The 18,427-nt window shown below is 44.3% G+C and overlaps 1 protein-coding gene across 1 annotated transcript in view; it reads left to right on the plus strand.

The window, feature by feature from the left end:
- Positions 1 to 427: 427 nt before the first annotated feature.
- The window catches only part of Rab7a (RAB7A, member RAS oncogene family), a 44,801-nt gene continuing 26,801 nt past the window's right edge, over positions 428 to 18,427 (plus strand). The window contains exon 1 of the mRNA XM_032906139.1: positions 428 to 587. The gene's annotated coding sequence lies outside the window, so the exon portion shown is untranslated. The remainder of the gene's footprint in view (positions 588 to 18,427) is intronic.

The following is an 18,427-nucleotide window of genomic DNA, read 5'->3' on the forward strand; positions in this document are numbered from 1 at the left end:
TAGTTTCTAGTTCCTCTCTGGGTTCCATTTCTGAGAACACTGTAACTGATCACTTCCATCCACATTAGAGATAGCACCCAGTGGACTTAGAAGACCCTGGACCACACCCTGCCTGACATATGGCTGATTGACTAGCGTGTTCCAAAGGGGGACACTCTCAGAAAGGCTAAGTGACTCTCCCTCAGGGTTGGGGCGTGGGGAGGGAATATTGCATTATCAGTTCTTGGCCCAATATGGTGCGCTCCAGCTTCTGCACGGCCTTCAAAGATGGCAGCCCCCATATAGAGACCGCCATATTTACCCCACCAGGCGCCAGGCTAGGACCTGACGCGACCGGAACGTGACGCAAGGTGGAGGCGGGGCTCCCCCCTCCAACCCTGGCGTCAGGCGTCTCGTGACAGGCACTTCCGCTCGGGGCGGCGGCGGTGGCGGAAGTGGGAGCAAGGCCGGAGCTTTGACCATAAAGCCCAAGGCGGCGGCGTTGGCGACGGTGTTTGGGGCTGGGCAGCTCCGAGGAGCCTGCTGGAGCCGGAGTCGGACCTCTCTGTCGCGGCCTGCGTTGTGTCTCCTCCTCCGTTGACCCTGCGGTGAGCGGCGGGCCCCGGCCGCCCTTCCCCCGCCGTGGCTTGGGCCTCCGGGCCTGGCGTCCTCCGCGAACGCCGAGCTGGGCCGGGCCAGGCGGGGCGGCGCCCGGCGGGCGGAGGTCGGAGGGCGCAGGGTGATCGGCGGGCGGCGAGTACGGGGATCCTTGGGCTGGGCGCGTCCCCGCCGGCTACCTGATGGGTGGGAAGAGGTACCGGCCGGCCACCGAGGCAGCGCTGCCAAGCGCGTCACATGCCCCGGCCGGCCGGCGACACTGGGAGACAGGAGCTTTTCAGGATCCTGCAGGGTAAATTCTATTTCCGAAGTTTCAGGAGGAAGGACCTCCCGAGTGCCTTTCAAATAGCCTGGTGTCCTCCTAGCTCATAATCGTGCGGATGTTGAGAGTAACATTGTGAACATTTGAGATTTCTGGTTTGCTGGGCTGCGTGGCAAGACCGCACAGGTTGCCCTGTTCTCCAAACAGCCCTCCGAAGCACGGAGGCAGTGTCCACTTACAGAGAAGAACAGAGAGGTTAAGTCACTCGATCAAGGTCACACCGCCGATAAGTTTCAGAGGGAGAGATTGAAGCATAGGCAGTCAGACTACTTAGCACTTTACTGGCCTCTGGCCTCTTCTCCTCTTGATGCTCCCGAAGCTTGCCACCTGTTATCCGTCCATCAGCACCCCCTCCACCTCCTGTCTAATGATGTTATTTGAGAGCTTCTTGGTCCTACCTTAAAGCCATGTTGTATTTGCAGTTGTGACTTACAAGGCATATTACGGTAGTGACGGTAGTGTACTGTCACCGAACCAGAAGATCTTGAATTCTGGCAAGGTATGTATTGGATTTGAATAGGTTTCCTATGCAGCTCTCTTTGAGTCAGGTCCGGCTTGCCTATCGTGTGTACCTTTCTACAAGAATTTCCTACAACAGCCTAGCTTGTTGACCCTTCACTGTTGAAAATATTGCGTCTTTGGCTTTCCAAAGTGTAAACTCTTGTCTCTTTCTTGTTACTTCAGCAGCTGATACGCATGATTGGGTTAATAAAATCTCCTGTTGGTATGTTTCTCTTCTATCTTGGAAATATTGATTCAGAATTGAGTGTACGAGCTGGAAAGTGAATTATTACTACTTCTGAAGCTGGCCAAACTAAAGTTTGGTGTCCTCGGTTGTCTGTAGTTTACTTTCTGTCTGGCTGGGCTGTAACCTTTGTGATGTGTGAGTTGAGAAGAGACTGGCACCTCATTTAGGAAATGTTTTTCTTCCATATGTGTGTCAGGCATGACCGGGTTCTGACTCAGGGTACAGGCATGGATGGGTCTTCCTCAAGGAATTGTAAAAGAATGAGCCTCAGAATAATGACTCGGCCATAGGAGAATCTGGGACTTCTGTAAAAAGTAGTTTTTATTTTATTTTTTTATTCCCTCAGGTGAATCAGATATTCAAATGTGTATTGTTCTGGCTAATAACTTGAAATATTTACCAACTTTTTGTGTGTGCCTGAGGTTGGTATTGGGTGTTTTACTTAATTACTCCCCTTTTTTAATTTTTTTGAAGACAGGGTCTTTTCCCTGACCCTGGAGCTTATCCCCTGCTAGCAGGTTAGCCAGCTGCTCACATACACACACACACACACACACACACACACACACACACACACACACACACACCACACCCCTCTACCCTTCTTTTCTTTTTTTTTTTTTTTTGATTTAAATGTGGGTCCTGGGGATCTGAACTCAGGTCCTTATGCTTGTCCAACAACTGAACTATCATCAGTCCCCATCTTTGTCAGAGTTAGGAACCATGTATTCCTAACCATGTATTTGTATGGTTTGCTCTTGAGAGGGGATCATATTTTGGTGCATGACTGATCACCTCCTTTGAAGAGTAACCATCAACACTAAATTTGATTCCCTTTTTGTTGTAAATGATATTTTCGTCCTCCCTTGAGGGGAAATAGACACCACTTAGTACAGTGCACTGTAATGTGTGAGCAAAGGCTGGGTTTTCCTTTTTAGCTGACAACAAAGCTTAATGTAGCTGCTGCCAGACTTAGTGAAGCATTCTGGAGAAGACCGGTGTCCTCTGCTTTCCATGGCCCTCGGGTTCCCTCTGTTCAAGGGCCCAGGCTTTATCCACATGAGGATCTGACGGGCGCTCTAAAGATAGCTTTATTAGTGTGATCTTGCAGGTGACTTTTCTGGTTGTCTTTTTTGGTGTCAGTTGTATCTCATTCAGAGGTCCTGACCCTGTCAGACTGGCCCTTGTAGGGAAAGAGTTGTGAATCAGTTCCTGGCTCCAGCACCAAGTGAGGCAAGAAAGTTTGGGCATTGGATGTGCTGTTACTCTGTCTTCAAAGAGAGCTGCACTAATAATAATTTTACTGTACATTCGTCAGTAACTTTCCTATGAAAATACGGTGTGTACCCAGTCTCTAAGGTTCAGTTGTCACCTCCTGCCTCTATCCTCCCTGGGGTCTGGCATCAGTCTTTAATGTTTTTCAATGATAAGTCATCTAAGCTCCGTCCAAGTTGGCAAACGTGGCTAAGCTAGATGAGTTTTCCTGGGCAAGTAACTAGGAGATGGCCTCCTACTCTGGGCCAATAGCAGCTCCTCTTTAAAGGGTTCTGAGACCCCTTATGTTTTGGGTCCTTCTTTCTGCAACACTCGGGCTTGCTCTTCTTGTTGCTAGCAAGACTCTCACCTGTGCTGAGCTGTGCTCTGCTTTGTGGTCTGGGTGCTGCACTCCCGCAGTTGCTGCAAACATTTTGCAGTGTTTTCTTACTTGTTATTTATCTTCCTATTGTTCACCTTTTAGAGAACATTAAATACTGGAGATCATTTGCATTTTTGTTTTAAAGTTTAAATAAAAAACAAAACCCAAAGCCTGGCTTTAAGTGGTGGTCATGAGCAGTGATTGTGGCCCAAAGGTGAGCGTGACAATCGGCGGAGCCGTCTTGAGTATCCTGACCACTTTCTGTTTTAGTAACGCAGAGCGATTCCAACACCAAATTTAGAACAGCTACTTGCAAAATGTCCCCTTAAGGAAAGAGGAAAGCTTGGGAATTGACTCCAGTGGTGATGTGGCATGCAGTGTTCACCTATTCATCTGCTTAGGATGCAGTCATAAATGCACGGGGTGGGAGTCCAGCCAGAGGTCTGTTTTGGTGATGTCATCACTGCTTTGGAAATTTGATTGATTCTGTTATCTGTTTCCTGATCTCCTAGGATTGCCTGTGTTGGCACAGAGCAGATTTGAGGCAGCCTAAAGACCTGAGCACTCTGTAGGGATCGCATCTCCATCCGCCTTGCTGCTGATGCTCCCAGGCAGAGTGAGCGAGGTTCTTGATGCTTCCCAGTGTTAAGTGAAGATAGCCTCTTTAGGGAGTTAACTCACTTTACTTCAGGAGCCCTATAACAGTTCTGCACATGAACAGTATGCATTCTGTATATGTATGATAAAGTCATAAATACATGTCAATAAAATTAAAATAGTTAATATCATTTATTCTACTCTGTATCAGTGTAATATTTAAAGTTATTTCAATTTAGTTTTGAAAAGACCACAATAAAACTACTATGAATTTATCTTTAAAAACCTCGGTCTGCCATTTTATGAAAAACAGTGTACCCTCACACATGCACATATACCCACCTCCTTTTGAAATAGGGTCTTTTGTAGTCCAGGCTTTCAAAAATTCTCCATGTACTTAGAGATTTGGGGACCTTTAGTCCCTAGTAGACCTGTTTCTAGGGTGTGGTGGCATACACTGAGACCCTGCCTTTAAAAAAAAAAAAAGGCAGGCTAGATGCGTTGACACACACCTTAGCCTTAGTCCTAGCAGCTGGGTCTCTGCGAGTGAGGCCAGCCTGGTCTACATAAGTCTAGGACAGCCAGAGCTAGAGAGAGCGAGCCAGTTTCCAGTGCTTTGGCCTGTGTCATTCAGTCAGTGACTGCAGGAAGAGCATTACTGTCCTGTATAAGCCCTCCTACCCAGCATTTCCTGTAAGTGCTTTCTAGTGTTTGTGAGTTACTTACAGATTCCAGGGAATGTCCTTCTCTGCTCACTGGTTACTCGCGTTACTTGCTGACATGTCCTGACTAGTCTGGGTGGCCCGACTGGAGTAGAGTGCCATCTGCCTCTTCCACTGCATGGTTTCCCTGAAGTCTCAGTTGTTGACTCCTTATGCAGATGTGCCTTTCTCAAAAAAGTCATGTCTTTTTGCTGATTATTGAACTAATCAGAACCTTAAAAAAGGTAGGAGTAGAAAGAAGTGGTTCCATGTCAACTAATTTTTCCGTCAAGTATAGACTTCAACTTATCTTAATTTATTTGGTTTTATTTTTCAAGACAGGGTTTCTCTGTGTATCCTGGCTGTCCTGGAACTCGCTCTGTAGTTCAGACTGGCTTCAGATTCAGAGACCTGCCTGCTTCTGCCCGTCAGTGATCAAAGGCATGTGCCACCACCTATGCCCCACTTTTTAAATAGGCACATATCTATATGGAAGTATGTACAAATAGATGAGCAGTTTAACGGATGTTCACAAACTTAAAGACTCCTTCTGCCTTTCGATCCATTATCTCTTTACTGCTGTTAACCAAGTGTACATTTATTTTCATCTTTGTAAAGCTATTTATTGAACACCTCCTCCAGCCCCAGTCTCATCCCACTCCCACACTCAGGACGTGAAGCCAGCTGCAGCTGATTTCTAACACAGTGACTAATTTACTTGGTTTGGATTCCTTTGTGTAAATGGAATTATCCACTGTGCAGTCATTCCTCTGTATCTGGTTTCCTTGACTTTTCTGAAACCTTGTGTCATGTGTGGTTTTAATTCTATTTTCATTGCACCATAATATTTCGTTGGTGGTGTAGTGTGTATCTAAAGTCTTATTACTCTGGAAGCTGATACAGGACTATCAATTGAACCTGAGAGTTCAAGATCAGCCTGGGAGCATATGAAGGAAGACCTCTGTTTCAAAACATAATGATTGAATAAAAAGTGGGAAGGCAAGGTCTTTAGTCTGTGTGTCTGTTTGTGTTCTATGAACCCAGTAGTTTAAACAGCAGCAGTGTATTTCCTTATGGTTCTGGAGGTTATGCACCTGAGCTGCGGATGGACAGAATGGGCTTGCCATGCTGATAAAGGGCCAGCCCTAATAACCTCATCTAACTTGTAACCCCTCTAAAGATCAGTAAGCCCCACTCTGAATTGGCCCCAGTTTGGAATGCATAAATGGGCAAGGGTGGAGCACTGGGGTGCGTCTAATCTAGCTGTCTCTTTCACTTTAGTGGACAGGGCTACTGCTCACAGAAGCTGACCCATTGTGGCTCCTTTCCCTTATCAGTGCAGGGAGACCCGGAGGGGCAAGACGTAGTCCTAGAGCAGTGTGCCCTAGTTTGAGACTACTGACAATGCTGCTTAACTGTGTTAGAGGTGGAGGCTGGACCTGGACTCGATCCCTGAGCACCTCAAAAAGGAAAACAAGTAACGCAGTGATGACTCTTCTGAGCACTCTGAGAAAACCAGAATGACTCAGTATGGTGAGTGAAGAGGAGCCATTCATGGCCATCACTGTGGTCCCTCTGCTTTTATGTTCTTTGATCTTGACACATCTCTGCTTGGCTTGACCCAAAGGGTCACCTGTGAAGTCAGCAGCTCGCCATAGCAGGGGTGCTTGCATTTAGAATCTGTTGATTTGACGTTAACGTGCTGGAGTTCCTCATGCACATGTTAGAAGTTGGTCTCTTGCTGTTCTTATTGGTGTTCCGGTTAGTGTTTGCTGGCATCAGACTACCATCTTTTTGGCTGAATAATCTTCAACTTTGAAAGTCAGATCTTAGTTTAACGAATTATATGGCTTTGCTCCTTCCCACATCTCAGCCTCATTTAAAGCTTTAAAATTCTGTACCTGTAATTCTGCAGTATAACTTAGCTTTTCGTAGCATGTGAGTAGTTTCTGGATCAGTAGTTACTTTGCTAGATTTTTATTATCTAGTATAAGAAAATACTGTGGGGAATGTAAAATTAGGAGTCTTGAAGATTCAGGAATAATTGTAGAACCTAGGGAAATGAAGACTCTAAAAATAGCTTAAAGAAAATGTTAAAGTTCCGTGACTAAAGTGGGAAAGAGAACCTTAGTGGAGTTTTGGATAATGTTGGCATGGAAGTGTTAGTGGGCATGTTACTTAGTGGGAAGGCAGGCTTTGCAGCTAAGAGGTGCCACTGCTAATGCTGTGCCAGGTAGACATTGCTCTGTTAAACCTTATAACTGCTGTAGAAGCTGGATGTACCCCACTTCTGGGAGAGGAATGGCTTTTTGTGCGAATTTATTATTACAGTTGGACTGGGCCTCACATGAGCTAGGCAATCACTCTCCTGCTGAGCTAACCTCCTACTCCAGAGCTGCCTGTAACAGTATGTTAAGAATGGAAGGACTAGGGGTAGAAGAAGGGACTTAGTTTGATTTTCCTCTTCAACAAGCTGGCCATGAAGGTTCCTCTGAGAATTGTATGACCAGGCTATCATTGACTGAAGCCTGATATCTGATATCTGGAGTTGAAATAAAAACTTGTGGACCTGTTGATAGTTCTTACGTAGCCTGTGTGACTAGCTGTCTGTATTTCAGTCTACCTGCCTATCTAAACAAAAAACAAAAAGGCACTATCACCCATGTCTCTTATGCCAACTCCTCCCTTCCCTGCTCAACCCCCCTACACCACCAAAAAACTGAAAGCTTTCTAAGGAATTTGCTTGTTGAAAGTTGCTTTTGTTCCCCCACCCCACCCCGCCCCCGGGAATATGTTACCTGGCACAGAGTGCAAATAGTTTGTATACTGCCTCTTTTAAGCTTTGCAAATTCACATGAAACTTCTTGACATGTCACTTTCTTCCAGGTGAGGAAGCAAGGAGACCTTCAGTATTGTGAAGTACTACATATAGAAGGGCAGGGACTGACACCTAGTGACTAAGTTTGCAGAGTTCTGTGACCCTAACGTGAGAATAGCATCTTCTGTGAGGATGTGGCTTCCTTGATTTCATGCTTTGTGTTTTCAGCATTATTTAAAGTCAGATATACTTGCTGTTCTGTATCTATGATGTGAACATACTCAGGTAATGACCTCTGAAGCACTAGCAGACATAGCAGGTGAGGCTGTTCCTTATTTATATCTACCTCTTAATGGACACGAGAGCACAAGGTCCTTGTCTTGCTGCTGGGCTTTCTGTTTTATTTGGTTTTGAGAGGAGTCTTTTGCCTTGGTAGCCCAAGCTGGCCTTGAGCTTGAGATAATTCATTCTTTAGGTAGAACCCAGAGCTTTGACCAGACTCACTCAGCAAGTGTTCCACAGTGAGCTAAACCCTGGGCCTGCATCCTTCGGATTCCTGCAGGAACATTCTTGATGTGCGAAAGGAAAAAACAAGCTAACTCACTCTGTAGACCAGACTGGTCTTGAACTCAGAGATCTGCCTGCCTCAGCCTCCCAAGTGCTGGAATTACAGGGGTGTTTCCCCTCCCCACTTGTAACCCTTCCTTGACCCATGTGTGATGTTTTGTTTTGGCCAGGATCTTTCTCCAGGTGTCAGTTTAGTGCTTAATTGTCTTGTCTGGTCCTCATTTTCAAGATACTGTCTTGTGACATGAATTCATGTCTCTCCACACACACCCCCACACACACACCCTTTCCCCTCTTCCCCCTCTGCTCACATATCTTGTCCTATCTCTGGGGCAGTTTCTTTATGCTTTATGCTGTGTTTTGGTGAGCCAGGCAGTTCCCTCTCTTTCATAGAACTCCACTGAAGTTGCTTCTAATACTTGTCATTTGTTCTAGTTCTTTAATCAGTGGGACCGCAGACTCAGTCATCTAAAGGAAGCTTTTCCTAAGGTTTCCTCAAAGAGTGAAGAAGCTAAGTACTTTTCCTGAGAGTGTATCTGATGCAGACTCTGGGTAGTCGTCCACTAGTTACAGCTGTTGAGTGATAGAAGATCCGTTTTTGCCCTGGGTTTGATGGAGCAGAGTAATGGAGTAATAGATTAATTACCCTGAGGAAGGACGTGCTAGATTTAAATTGTGCTCATGAAGCTCCTAAGCGTTTCCTGCTCTGCCTTCTCCAGGCTTTACCCACAGTATTTGAACAGCAGTCGAGGGAGGTGTCTGTAAAGTGCTGCTGTGCAAGCTGGAGGACCTGAGTTTGGATCAGTACCTACAAAAAAGCTGGGTGTGGTGGTGCATTCTCATCACTCCAGCATTAGTAGGGAGGCATGGGGTTGGGGAGGCAAAAGAAGATCTCAGGGACTTGCTGGCCAGCAAGTGTGGCTGAAATGGTGAGCTGCTTGTTCAGTGAGGGACGATGTTTCAAAATCCAAGTTGGGAGAGCAATAGGTGAGACACTTAGTGTCAGCCTCAGGCTTACACTCCTCACACACCCCCTCATGGGAGCATACACTTGCACTGATCAATAACAAGAACAAAAAGTTGTCACAGCTACAGTCACTTCATAATATACATTGTAGATGAATTACTTACTGTTTGTTAATTGTTGTTTTTGAACTGGATTTCTTTTATCATTCTTGTAGAGAGTTGTTTAATGGTAGATTTTCTGTTTTATTAATTGAAAAAAATTTTATTTTATGTTTGAATATTCTACCTGTATGTCAGGCAGCACTCCTGTGCCTGATTCCTCAAGGGAGCCTGAAGAAGGTATCAGATTCACTGGGATTGGAGTTACAGGGGACTGTGAGCCACCATGTGGGTGCCGGGATTCAAACTCAGGTCCTTTGGAAGAGCAGTCATTGCCCTTAATTACTGAGCCACCTCTTGTTTTGACAGATCAAGAGACAATTAGTTTTCACAGAGTAGACCATTGGGCCAGTTTTTTTTTTTTTTTTTTTTTTTCTTTTCAGAACTTTTAAAGGAATGTTAGCCGTCTGATTTGAGGAAAATGATTGGCTTCTAGACAGGAAGAGAGTTCACAGGTCAGCCAAGTCTTCCCGTTTTTCATTACTGTCTTCTGGAGGCTGAGCTGATCTTCTGTTCATGTCATATGAAATCTGTCTCTCTGCACCTACCCAGCTCTTTCTGCCAAGTCTTTGTGGCTTGCAGATCCGTGAACTCATGAAGTTGACTGGAGCTGTAGAGGACCTACGATCTGCTTGTTGTCTCTGAAGGATGAAGCCTTCTGGTCAAGGTTTTTTAAAAGCCAAGTGGGGTTTTAAAGTGGTTAGAAAGGTTCCCTTTCATATGGTTAGAATGAGTGGATGTGTCTGTGATGGGCAGATGGCATGCATAGTTAATTAGTAACTTCACCTGTTCAAACAGTGCTGGTCAGACACTGAGCAGTGGGTTAGCTTTTCTGTCTTCATCGCTGCTGTAGAGAACACTAAGTTCTATCCTTAGGATTCAGGGGAAGTGAAAGTGTAGTCAGAACACAGGCAGGCAGCCTCAGGGTGCATTATGTTGAGCACTGTGCTATAGAAAGGCCTGTGGAGGGAGTCAGGTCTTCTGCACTAAATAACTTAAGTATGTAAATTAAAAATTAATAAGGAAGGGCCATCAGCAAAAGAGGATAGTATGAAGATATTACGTGTTATACTTAAAGTTAAGATTTCAGTGGCTTTAGTATATTATTAGTGACTTTTTGAATCATTTTGTAGTTTGGGTCTGCTGGACCTATGGCTCTGTGCAAGGTAGACAACCATCTACCACTGAGCTGCAGCCTCAGCTCCACTTCTGTGGACAGACTATAGTTTTGTTGTCATTAGCTGGTCTTTTGTGACACAGTGTCTCTGTGTAGTTCTGGATCTCACTCTATAGACCAGGCTGGCCCCAAGCTCACATAGATCCTTCTGCATCTGCTTCCCAAGGCTTGTGCTACTATGCCTGAGCAGTGGTTATTTTTATAGATCTAGTTGTACAAAAAAAATTCTCCAACCTCACAAAATACAAGGGACTTTTCAGAAGTAAAAGTAAAAGGAACAGGGTATCAGTGAAAACAGGCAGGATTGCCTAAATGTCTTGGTTTGTTTGAGGCGTGTGTGTGTGTGTGTGTGTGTGTGTGTGTGTGTGTGTGTGTGTGTGTTGAGTGTTTGAGGTTTGTGTGTGTGTGTGTGTGTGTGTGTGTGTGTGTGTGTGTGTGTGTGTGTGTGTGTGTGTGTGTGTGTGTGTGTGTGTGTGTGTGTGTGTGTGTGTGTGTGTATGCGTGTTTGTGTTTTGACATCAGGTTTCTCTGTAACAAAACCCCGGCTGTCCTTGGCTCACTTTATAGATTATGCTGGCCTTGAACTCACAGATACTCGCCTGCCTCTGCCTCCTGAATGCTAAAGTCACAGTTTTATAAATTAATCATCTCAAAAGGAAGTTAATAAAATAATTTCATTTGCAAAAGTATGGAAAATAATTAAATTTAACCAGGTTAGATGAAACAAAAGTTACAAAATTTTGATGAGAGAAGTTGAAGTGCCAGAGAGATGGCTAAGAAAGATGACCCAGGGTGGCAGCGTCACAAGTGTCTCGGTCACTTAGTCACTGCTCTGCTGTGGAGAGACGCCATGGCAGCTTCACAAGTGTCTCAGTCACTTAGTCACTGCTCTGCTGTGGACAGACGCCATGTCAGCAAGCATTTGATTGAGGCTGGTTCACCTGGGTCTGCTTCAGTGAAACATTCCTTCACGAAGTCTGCCTTAGCCTTTCATACCTGGGTCCACTTTAACAAAGTGTTTCTTCACATGTTTGTTCCAGCAGAACACCATCCAACTGACTTTCCAAAGAATCCTTAAGTTTTCACTTCAATATCCCCAAATTTTTTGTTTTTGTTTTTCTTTCTTTTTCGTTTTTTAAGATTTATTTATTTCATTTATGTGTGTACATTGTTGCTGCCTTCAGACACACCAGAAGATGGCATTGGATCTCATTACAGATGGTTGTAAGCCACCATGTGGTTGCTGGGAATTGAACTCAGGACCTCTGGAAGAGCAGTCAGTGCTCTTAACCACTGAGCCATCTCTCCAGTCCCCTGATTTTTGAGACAGGGTTTCTCTGTATAGTCTTGGCTGTCCTGGAACTCACTCTCTAGACCAGGCTGGTCTCAAACTCAGGGAAGTCAGCCTGCCTCTGCCTCCTGAGTGCTGGGATTAAGGTGTGTGCCATCACAGCCTTCTGGGACAGTCTCCATTTTAATTATCTGCCTTTTCTGTGTATTGCAGCATACGTCTATAACTTCAGCTAATTTAGCTAGCAGAGGCAGGAGGATCTAGAGTTTAAGGCCAGCCTGGTGTTACAACATAGTAAGATTCTGTTTCAAAAAATAACAAAATTATAACCTACCCAAAATTTATGTTTTATTACATGGATTTCTGAATGTCCATATTGTCTTGAGTGCTCAGAACTAGGTTGTGGTGGAGTCACAGTTCATGACGTCAATTTTTACATCAGAGCGAGCCAGGTATCACAGAAAACCAAACCTGAAATCCCAGGTCTCTGGAGGCTGAGGCAGGTAGATGACAGGTTCCAGACCATGCCCTACTTCCTTAAACAGTGGAACTTCCCCAGAATAAAGTTGCTCCAATCACAGCGGCTGCTCCAATCACCGGCACAAGTTTAGATTTTGGTTTATAGTCTTTTTTCCTCCTAAGTTTAATATCTATTGATAATAGCAACAATATAGTAATAAACACATACGTGACACATTTTTTAAATTAATTTTTATTGTGATATAATATATGTGGTGTAAAATTGACCATTTTTAATCTTGCTTATTTTATGCTGTTGAAAGCACATTTTTGGTTTGTGCGTGCCAGGCGCTGTTCTGGACCAGAGCTCATGTTGACTGTCTTCTGTTCTTGTCCACTGTACATATTATGAGGTTGGGTCTCAGAGCTTATGCTGGTTCAGCTAGTCTAGGTTGCCAACTTGCTCCAGGGTGTCTTGCCTCTGTTTGCTGCCTGCTGGAATTACTGGCAGGCAGTCATGTGTCACTGGCATTTACACGAGTGCTAGCGCAAGGCGGAACACAGCAAGTGGATATCTTGGGGTTACTGACAGAGAAGGAGAAAATAGCATAGAGGGTTGATACCTGCCCAGCTCTAATGCCTTAAGGCTTATTATAAAGGTTGTATGCCTTTTTATTTGGGAACTAAATGATCAAGGTTGGATAGAAACGTCCAAATTATAGTTACCACAACATTTTGTCACCCGTATTGGGTGCCAGTTGTAAGTGGACTTAATCATTCTCTCTACCTAGGTATTTAATTTACAAGCTGTAAGCCTAGATGGGGCAGGTGTGGAGCTATTCAGCTTATTTCCCAGCCATAATGTCCCTTATTACTTGCTGGTTTTCCTGGCCGTGTGCTCATGGTCCATCTCTTCTTATGGTGGGCTCTTTATCTCCGTGTTCTTTCTTCTCTCTCCTTGCAACTCCCTTGCTCCATCATCAAGTCCCACCTTTCTCCCTCTTTTGTCCAGTCACACCACACAAAAAGGAGAAAGATCTTGAGTGTCACAGCACCCTACCTTACTTGAAACCACAAATGGGTGCTTGATTAGGTTTCATGCCCACGTCCTCAGGATTGTTTTGGCTGTGTCTCTGAAGGTGCTTATGAGGGAAGCATTTGAGTGGGACACTTGAGGAAGTCAGGTAGAGGCCTGTGTTGACCAGAAGCTCTATGCATGTCTTTTCATGTGCATGTTCTGATTGTAAGGTCCTGTGGCCTGTTATTCTCCATAATTCTTGGACTTCAGCTAGTAAAGTGCTTGCCTAGAGTGCCCCATTCCAGGGTAGCTGGTGGCAACGTTCTGATGCTCAGTGTTCTTCTCCTATTTTATGTCATGTGAAGAAGGGTCCTCTCATAAAGCAGTAAATGCTCTTAACTGCTGAGTCATCTCTCCAGCTCCCTTAGCTTTTGATTTTAGTCTTTTTTTTTTTTTTTTTTTTAAACCTTAAGACATACCTCCTGTGACCCAGTATACTTCCCCAGTATTACTTTTTTGAGCTCAGGACTGAACCCAGGGCCTTGTGCTTGCTAGGCAAGCGCAAGCACTCTGCCATTGAGCTAAATCCCCAACCCCTTACCTTTTTTTTTTTTTTTTTTTTAGATTTATTTATTCTTTTTTTGAGTATGAGTACCCTATAGCTGTCTTCAGACACCAGAAGAAGGCATCAGATCCCCATTACAGATGGTTGTGAGCCACCATGTGCTTGCTGGGAATTGAACTCAGGACTCTGGAAGAGCAGCCATTTCTCCAGCCCTGAGATAAGACTAGTTTTAAGCTGAACTCATGTCATGCATACACAGAAGGGCTCCTTCATTAACCTCATGACTCTTTTCACTAGACACGGGAAGAGTGAACAGTGGGGAAGAGGAATCCAGTCATAAAAGTAGGTTAAGAGGGCTGTGCACATGTTGTCTCAAGTTGGCCAGCTGTGCAGCGATAAGGGACTTTTCATCCCTGGCCGCCCTTCTGGCCTTTGCATCGTTCTTTCTGCTCAGGTGAAAGAATGAGGAGTCAATGCTAATTGTTTAAGAAAAACTGAATTTAAGAAAGCTCATTTCTCATAGTTTTCTTCTTGGAAAAAAATCCAAGTTGAAATGGTGTTGTTTTTTATTGTTGTTTGCAGAGTGGGATTGGGTTGGTTTTGTTTGTATAGACCTTTCTATCCTGGTAGTGGGAGGCTTTTCTCACCTCCCAGGCATGTGCTGCTATGCCATGCTTCTGCTGTTGCTGCTCTTCTGGGTTTTGTACAGTTAACACAAGTGATTTTTAAAGTTGTTTATTTATTTGTGTTATGTGTGTGGTTGTTTTTCCTCTATTTTGGGACTTTGGGGGGGGGGGGTCCTGCTTGGAGCTTAGTAACAAAGTGATCCCTGTATAGTAGCTGTGAGCCTGTGTGCTGGGCAGTCTCTCAGCTACCCTCTAATTTAGCTGGACTCTGCCACCGTCTCTCTCCACATGGCTCTCTCTGCTCTACCTCCTTGCTCTGCTCCTGTTCTCTTTCTCTCTTTCTGCCCCAGCTTTGCCCAGCACTTTATTGCTCAAATGCCATGCTTCTTTCTCCTACAAAAAAGCTATTAGCATAGTGGGAGAGATTCCTCCCCCAGGGCAGCTTGTCTTTCTTTTTTGGGCAGGTGAGGAATTACTGGCACAGCAATTAAAAATTAAGAATACAGGACATAACCTTCATAGCCAGTTGATACAGTGTGTGTGTGGTGACTTATCTCAACACACATACATACTGTGTGGGTGCCTAGTTTTGTAAAGGTCAGAACACAGCATCAGAACTCCTGGAATTGGAATTACAGATGGTTGTAAGCTACCATGTGTGTGCTGGGAGTCAAACCCAGGTCCTCTGCAAGAACAAGTGCGTTAAACTTCTCTCCAGCCCCCAAGTTAAAAAAAATTTTGAGACCTAGCAACTTACTAAGAAAAGAAAAAGAAAGCTCTCTGTTGCTCTTTTCTTAATGTGTAAATATTCAGAGAGAAATGCCTTCAGCCTGTGGTACACAGCACACATCTGTAATTCTCAGCTCTGGGAGGCAGAAGCAGAACAGGTGAGTTGTTGGAAATTAAAGGCCAGCACTAATCCAAACAGGACACAAAGATGCTCCCCTAGAGCCTGTGGAGTGCTCCCCGGGGATTTAGGAAGTAGCTGTTGCACTTGCCAGTCGGGAAGCACTACTTTAAAAATGACAAACCGTAGATCTTTGTTTATAGTTCTGTTGGTGTTCACAAAGCCACCACCATGCATCTTCTATAGATTTAGAAATTCTGTGTTAGGCCAAGAAGGTCAAATTGCATAGCCTCTGCTTACACAGAGTAACACATTTCAGAGCTTTGATTGTAAGCCTGTGGTGGGTGAGTTCTACCAGAGGCCTTCTGGACATCCTTGTGAACCTAAGTCCTATGCTACACTTTAGATATAACTTTCTAATGTGCTTTGGAGATGTGTGTGTTTATTTAGGTACCTCGGTCAGATTCAGCCTCACAGATAGTAACCACATTCCCATTTTGATATTTAAAACTGATATCCTTGGAGATTTTTTGCTTTGAACCTCTGCTGAGGGTGTTAGCCATATCATGTGACCTTCAGGCCTTCTGACAAATGGTCATACTTGCTGTGTAGCATTTTTTTTGTTGTCAATCCTTGAACTTCCTCTGTAGACCAGGCTGGACTTGAACTCATGGAGGTCCTCTATCTCGGCCTCCCAAGTGCTGGTTTAAGTGATTAAAGGTGTGCATCTTATTTTTATTTATGTGCCTGCATCACATGGATGACTGGTGCCTGTGGACCCTGGAATTGGATCCCTGAAATCGGAGTTACCGATGTTTATGAGCCACCATATGGGTGCTCCTCTCTCACCTCTGAGACCTCTGGGCCTGGAGAGGAAGCAGGTTTGCAAGCTCGCTGTTAGGCTTTGCTTCATTTGCTGCATTCAGCTTTTTGAGCCTTTTTTTTTTTTTTTGGTCTTTTACTTTTGAGACAGGCTCACTCATCTATCCCACATTGTCCTCGGATTTGCTCTGTAGGTGAGGCTGGCTTTGAACTCCTGATCCTTCTGACTCCACACCTGCCTAGAGGATGTGTACTACCACACTCAGCCTGATTTTGGAACTTTAAACTTCCAAGTGCGAGTACAGATTACCATTTACCTGGCTGCTCTTACTTTCCTTTGGGGTGCTGTTGAGGTGAATAAGAATTTGTTTTGTATAAGAAATGTAACTGCATGAAACACCTTAGTTTTTTAAACTTAGGGTATACGTGTTTTTGTATATAAATACATCGTGGAATAGCCACATCAGGCTGTTTGATGTATTTCTGTTTTGCTGTGGTGAGAACACTTTAAAATGTACTCTGTAGTTTTCCAGTATACAGTATATTGTTACTAACTAGTCACCATAATGTATAACCATTCCCTTTCTTCTCTGCCTGGCCACTGGTGACTGCCACCTACCATCCAGGCTTCTTTGGGTTTGAGACCACTTAATATACCATATCTATCCTACAGTTCCACTCACTTTTCAGCAAATGATAGCTTTTATTCTTTATAGCTAGAAAATATAAATCTCCCCTCCTTTTTTGTGGCTTAAAAAATGACTGTGCATGTATGTGTCCACCATTTGTAATGGCTAATCTGTCTGTGCTAGACTCTGTCTGGAATGAGCTACAGTCCAGATTTGTAAGGCTCGCCTGAGACCCAGTGTGATAGCAGCAACTGTAGGTGTTCACAGGGGCAAAGGTGTTGGGTCCTCCGGACTGTAATTAGATGTGGTTGTGAACTGTCTGATGTGAGTACTGGGAGCTGAATCCCCTGCCCCTGGATGAGCAGTGTGTGCCTTCATTGGCGAGCTCTGTCCACCTGTCCTTTGGTAGGCTGTTTTCATCCTGTGAGCTGCCATTGTGTTTGGGCTCTTACTGAGGTCTATGGGCTACATGTCTACTATTTCTCATTTTCTAGGTTGACTCTTTCTGTTACATTTGCACATCCTAAGTTTTGTACTTGATAATAAACTATTTGTAACCCATGTGATTACCTTACAAAATGGCATGAACTTTCTTAAAAGGCTTTTCTCCCATCTGTCCAGACTGTGTGGACTTTCTTGCCTAAGCAGGGCAAAGCCGCCAGTACAGGTTGTAAAGGCGCATTGAGGCTTGAGGCTTCTAGTCAGGCACTTGGTGCTGTCCAGGCTGTCACCCCTCTGGTGCTTTGGTTGAATTTCTCTTTGCTCTGGCGTTACTCATGATTGTTAGGACTAGTGACAAGCTTAGTCTTGGTGCAATCCAGACTTTCAGGTAGTGTTTGAGCATCTATGGTCTGCTGAGACAGTGGTCACAAATATTTTGGAATGTACAGTACTATTCTCATGAAGAATTCACATATCAGATATTACCCATTGTTTGCCATTGAAAAGCCAAGATTTATGCTGTACCTTCAGCAGGGGGAGAAATGCATTAGATACTGGGTAATAAAACAAGAAGTGATTATAGGTTGAGATTTGAGGTGGCAGGCTATGTATTAATCCTAGTAACATACTTCACATGTTTAGATTCACACTGCAGCATAACTTTATGTCATGGTATAAGTGTCCATATCTGCCTTTTTTTTTTTTTTTTTTTTTGGTTTTTTTTTTGGGGTTGGGGACCGCCATATCTGCCTTTTATTGTGGTGATTATTAAGCACTTAAAATGGGGCTAGTGCTGCTGAAGAGAAGAATTTGGTTTATTGAGTTGTTTTTATTACGTATAGCTAGCCGTGGCTAGTAATGACTGACTTGCACATTCAAGTCTTGACCAGTGTTCCACAAGCTTTTCCCACTACTGTTCTTCCTTCCCACTAGACATTTTCCCAGTGTCTTCTGCCCTCTACCTAGCAGTATCCCCAGCACTCATGGAAGATGTTAATAGATGCACTAGTGTGTGTGCTGGGCCCACTAGATCTCAGGTCGCCCGCTCATTGACTAGCCTCCTTTTGGGGACTACGAGATCAAGATTCATGGCAGATGGTAGCAGATGGAGGTTAACAAGGGTCAGAGCAGTTGCTGTGTCTGTTAGTCATATTTGTGACGTGCATAGTTCATAACTGGACAGCTGAGGAAAGTTTTGGAGGAGCTGTCTTTAGGTATCATTCTTCTATTTTCAGTTTTTTGTTTTTTGTTTTTTGTTTTTTTTTTTGAGGTCTCATTGTGTAGCCCTGACTGGCTTGAAACTCATGATGTGCTCCCTACTCCTCAAGCTCACTGAGATCTGCCTGCCTCTACCTCCTTGGTGCTGAGATTAAAGGCATGGGCTGCATGCCTAGCACTTGGATAGATAGAGATGCAGGTAGTCGTATGTACACATTTTTGA

This window comes from Rattus rattus, chromosome 6, assembly GCF_011064425.1.
Source record: "Rattus rattus isolate New Zealand chromosome 6, Rrattus_CSIRO_v1, whole genome shotgun sequence".
Lineage (NCBI taxonomy): Eukaryota > Metazoa > Chordata > Mammalia > Rodentia > Muridae > Rattus > Rattus rattus.